Below are 6,066 nucleotides of genomic sequence, written 5' to 3'. Positions count from 1 at the left end.
AGGTAGATATCAGTGATAGTCACTCATAGACCTCTCCTTGATAGAATTCTATTACTTATAGCTTTAAATGTTAATCTTTAAAAGTTGATAGTTTTCTTTCAAAGTTAATAACTACTTATAAAAGTCTTATCATTAATAGCTACTAATAGTTTTAAGTATTAATATTTAGAGTTTGATTCCAATGGATGAAAATATATTAATGATAGCCACTGATAACTTATAGAAAATTGAAGGCTAATATTTCAAGTGTTACTATTTCAAGATTGTATTAATATTTCTCAAATTTAAAACTACCACCGATAGCAACTATCAGTGACAGTTAGAGATATCCACTGGACGGGGCGGGACCGGGGATGCCATTCCCCATCCCCGTCCCCGCTCTCTATTTCATTCCCCATCCCCATGAAATTCACCACAGCTTTCAATTTGAGAAAATCGAAGAATAAGCGCAAAATGGTGGGTTACGTATGGACTTTTTAGTCATTTACCAATATGCCTATCATTAATAGCTGCTATCAGTGATATCTGGTAGTAATTTTTTCGGACTTGATTGTATCCGTGCAACCAACCCTTTTAATTTAGGCTTGGATTTCAACTTACCAGGGTAAAGGTTATTTTGTGATATTTTTCAGTAAGTATTGGATGTCGAAACCCTTTATTATTCTTTAGGGTGTCGTAAATTGGGTTCTAACTCTTAAAATTGTGGAAGCTTGGAAGTGGTTTCTGATCAAGACACATTTTATGTAAAGTTGTTTTTGATATTTTTCATATTTAGGATTTGATTTAGTTTTCCCTAAGTAAAAAAGTAAATAAATCTGCTTAAATTATTTATAATCTGATCCACATATTTACTACCACAATTAAATAAATACAAAATGCTTTTATATTGATCATCTTAAACTTGGCTTTTGAGATGTCAAACGCTCTCTCCTCTCTCCTCTCCCCTCTCCGCACCAGTAACCTTTAGCCTCTCGCCAATACCCATGGTGAAACATAATAATAAGAACGGCTTCTTCGTGGAGATCTCCCATCTTCATTACTCCGGCTGATGAACCAAGCTTTACATACCACCGGAGGAGAATAAACACGGTTGGTTCTCTTTCTTCTCGTTGATCTCTGATTTCCCTGGTGAACCCCCATACCTCCCAATCATGTGCAAAAATCCTTCCGCACGGTGGTCGAAGAACATGGCCTTTCTATCATGGTTATCCCCTCCCTTCCCCCTCCACTTGTGTGAAAACATCTAAATTGCAGAGAGAGCTTCAAAATCTTCATTCCACCATTCATTATGATCAATCAGCCACGTTAGCCATTTTGGAGGGACAACAGGTTGATAAATGAAATTTATTTCATGGAATGTTCGTGGCTTCTGCTCTTGACGGAAAAGGGCTTTGCTAAAAAAAAATTGATTTTGCAACATAATTCTAGAATTGTTCTTCTTCAAGAAACCAAATTGCCACAGGTTGACTAGTTTCTTATTAAATCTATTTGGAGCACTTCTTTTATTGGCTAGACAGTGCTCCATGCTATTGACCCTTCTAGTGGAATTCTTATCATGTGGAGTGAACCTGATTACACAGTTACTGAAGATGTTCAAGGTCATTTTACTCTTTCTGTCTATTTATCTTTGGCTGATGGTTTTTCTTTTTGACTCTCATCAATTTATGGTCCCTCTGATGGTGTTCTTTGACCCGATTGTTGGCAAGAGCTTGATGATTTGGCAAGATTGGGTGGTGATCGATGGATTATGGTAGGTGATTTCAATGTGACTCGTTGGACTTGGGAGAAGTCCCATGATAACTCTGTCTCCTCAAGCATGCGTGCCTTCAATCAATGGATTATCAGTTTTGAATTATATGACATCGCACTCAGTAATGGTCGTTTTACTTGGTCCAGTTCAGCCCTATGCAATATCTATCTCTAATTGATAGATTTTTTCTCACTAAAAAGTGCCTTGCCAAGTTTGGCTTTGTTATCCTAAAGCGGCTTGATAGGGTCACGTTGGATCACTTTCCTCTGCTTTTGAATTTTGAAAGTATTGATTGGGGTCCCATTCTTTTCTAATTTGAGAATGCCTGGCTTAAAATTCCCTTCTTCCGAGTCATGGTGGTGAAGGGATCGAATCCCAAGCGGAAGCGTGTGGAAACCTTACATTTCGCCTTTTAGGTTTAAATTGAAACAAAATAGCAACTAAACAAAACAAAACAGAGGATAATCTTGTAGATCAACATACTTAGAAGAGAGAAGAAAGGGGAAGAAGAATATCACATACCTTCGTCGAATCCCAATCTCTTCACGATTTCCGAGTTTTCTTCTCGGAACGATTCTCCAACGAACAATAGACACCACCGTAAGTGAGACCTCATTATTCTCTAGGACCCAAGGGGAGAAGAGTGGTCTCTTACACCTTGGTTGAGGAAGAAGAATGGAGAATATGGAGAAGAGAAATTTTGAGATGAGATTAATTTGAAGGCTAGAGTTTCATTTTACCAAAAGAAATTCACTTTTTCTAATTTGAGCATAATGATGAATTTATATGGAGACCTTCTCCATAGCTTTCCAAAAATACCCTTAGGGCCAATTTAATTAAATGGCCGTTAATTAATTAATTAGGTCATTAATTAAATAACTATATTAAATCCAATTTAATATATATTTAATTAATTAATAAACATCATATGTTTATTTGCCTCCACCTCTCAAAATTAATTAATTAATTCTTTGTGAATCTAATTCATAAGAATTCATTAGTTGAATCCTATTCAAATATTTTTCTCTTAATTATAGATCATATCAATAATTAACCAAATCATATTAATCTCATAATTAATTTGAACAATTTAAATCATTCATCTTTTTCTTTAGTGAGCTAACAATGGGACTTCATGGACCTACAGATTGGAAGCTCTAATGATATGAGATTAATTAATTAAACTCTTTAAGTAAATTAATCAATGTTCATTAACTACTGTGTACTCCACTAAAGATCGATGGTTGCATTCTTCGCACTGTAGATATATTTCTGTGTCCATAGATATAACCAATCAACCGTGAGTCAACCCTTCATAAATTGCTCGTAACTACAGTTGGATCAAATTACTGTTTTACCCCTGTAGTTACATCTAACTCTTTAAGTACCACTGATCCCTTTAATGAACAAACAGTTTATAGTCCAAATACAAACTAACATCACTCAAGCTATGAGAGGTAGAGGACTCAATGTTCAAGATAAGAAATCAGCTATTAAGGGAGCAATTTATCTATTTCCTCTAAAGACGAGAATGAGTGATTTTCATCTTGTATAGTTGTGTTCCCAACTCCCTAAAATGGTAGGTTTGTTGAGTCGGCTAATTTGGTCACTCTCACTCGTACAAATTAAAGGACTGCCCTCATAGACAGGAGTTCAAAACTCACTCAGGATTAAAGTCAAGTCATATATGGTCATTCTAGTGAAATGTAAATCTCTTCTAGCAACGGTATTATAAAGAGAGACTATTCATTTTGCAGTCTGGTCTTATACAAACTCTTTGTATAGAATACCCTGCTTGCATATCTCCACGTAAATGATCAATATCAAATCATTTGTAGCACTTCACAACAAGTGTAACATCTATGAATCGGGTTGTATTCGTAGTGTCCTAGGATAAGGTACTCAGCCTTATCCATATACTACAGATATGATCCACCTGTATGTCTCCACATACATGTTTAAGTTTCATAAAATAACCTTGGATCTTAAATTTATTGGATTACATTAATGCAGTCTAAATGTTAATAAAATACTTCTTATTTTATAGATATGTAATTTGTCTTTACAACCACAAGATACATGAGATTTAAGACATAAACTCCAACAAATGGAGGATTGGTAGATCAACCATCCTTGCATTGGTAGACCTGGACATAATCGGATGATAATACTTAAAGAATTAAAAAAATTTCTCCACAATTGGCACCACATCTAACGATTAAAGGCCTCATTTATCCATCTCTTGTGTCACAACTACAAGCTTTTGATAACTTAGAGGATTTCAGTTCTCTCTCTTCTGAATAGATATCCTCTCATTGAATGCTTCAAGAATATATTGAGCATGAGACAGCAAAAGAACATGTCTATTGGCACCAACGTTGTAAGTTGAAATGGCTTAAAGAAAGGGATGAAAATACCCGTTTTTCCCCCCATATTGTTGTTGCCCATAAGAGAAAAGGCTTGATTTCTAAAATCCTTTCCAGATATGGTCGTAGTTTGTTATCCGTAGGTGATATTGAAAAGGAATTCCTCAACTTCTACATGCAACTTTATAACAAGGATATGGCCCAACGCTTTATCCCCACTAACTTTGATTGGTCTTCTCTTACCTCTACATAGGCTTCTGGCCTTGAGCATCCTTTCACCGAGGAAGAGGTATTTCTTGTTGTTTCCTCTTTGGGCTCCTTTAAATCTTCTAGTCTTGATGGTTTTACTATGGAATTTTTAAAATTTTTCTGGCCCACTATCAAACTGGATATCCTGTCCATGGTCAATGACTTTCTCTCCTCTAGCATCATCAATGTATCTTTGAATGATAGATAAATTTGCTTAATCCCTAAAAAGGTTGATTCGAAGACTATATCTGACTACCAGCCTATCAGTCTCATTTCATGTGCATACAAAATTATTGCTCGAGTGCTCTCTAATCGTTTCAAACTTGTCCTCCCTCATACTATTGCTGCAAATCAACTTGCCTTTATGGTTGATAAATAGATCTTGGATGCCTCTTTAATGGCAAATGAACTGATTGATGATTGGTTTTTTTTACATAAGGTTGGTGTGGTTGTTAAATTGGATCTTGAGAAGGCTTTTGATACTGTGGACTGAGATTTTTTGGATGCAGTGTTACAAGCTAAAGGTTTTGGTCTTGTTTGGCGTCAGTGGATTAGAGGTTTCATTGCTAGTGCAAATTATTCTATCTTTCTAATGGTCATCCTCATAGGAAGATCATTCCACCTCCGGGTAATAGATAAGGTGATCCTCTTTCCCCCATTTCTCTTTATCTTAGTTGCTGATTGTCTAAGTCGTCTTTTGAATCACAGTTCATCTTTGGGTCGCATTGTCTCCCATCCTATTGGTACTTCTTCTCTTATTTTTAAACCACCTTCAGTTTGTTGATGATACCGTATTATTCTCTACTGTAGATCATACTACTTTACAAAATCTGTTTGATGTGATTGGTATTTTTTAGAATGCTTCTGGCTTAAAAATCAATCTTTCTAAAAGTGAGTTGCTTGACATTCATGTTGTTGATGCTGACTTTCAATGGATGTTGGATACTTTTGGTTGTAAAGGGGGTTCTTGGTTGTCATCCTATCTGGGTTCACCTCTTACCGAAAATTTTAAGTGAATGAACCATTGAAGGTCATGAGCGGAAGCAGGGATCGGTCCCAAATTCCAATTTTTACAGAATATACAATTTTACAGAAACATACAACAAGTTATGCATTAAACTTTAAAATTACAACATGTCAATAAGAATAAAGAAAAGAGATAAGGAGATAGTAACCCTTGAAGATCAACCTTCTTCACGTGAATCCTTTTCTCCAAAATTGCAACGTGCTCGAAACCCTAATTGGCTACCACCAATAAGAACCTCCTGTATTCTCTAGGATGAGAATCCAAGAAGTTGCGTGGACTCTTGGTATTTTGGAAGAGAGGGAAATAAATTGAGAAGAAGGAGAGGGTGAGATCCAGAGAACTTTTCTCATAGCGATTTCTGTAAATCTTCTATGTGTTTTTCTGTAAAAACCAAGAACAAGAAGGAAAAAGTAACTCTCTGCACATTCTTATTTATATGATAACCATTGTATCATTAAACTTTATGTTATATCAAATATAACATATAATCTATAGTTTAATATTGTATCAAATACAATATAACCTATAGTTTTCATTCTCTCATTAATGCATGGTATTTAATATAAATCTCATTTATACTAAATTTAATTATATGAATCCAATTCATACAATTAATATTTGAATCATATTCAAATATTTATTTCCTCTCAAATAAACTTTATATTATAATGTAA

This window comes from Benincasa hispida, chromosome 5, assembly GCF_009727055.1.
Source record: "Benincasa hispida cultivar B227 chromosome 5, ASM972705v1, whole genome shotgun sequence".
In the NCBI taxonomy this organism is placed as follows: domain Eukaryota; kingdom Viridiplantae; phylum Streptophyta; class Magnoliopsida; order Cucurbitales; family Cucurbitaceae; genus Benincasa; species Benincasa hispida.
The sequence above is the reverse complement of the archived record's forward strand: the minus strand, read 5'-3'. Positions refer to the sequence as shown.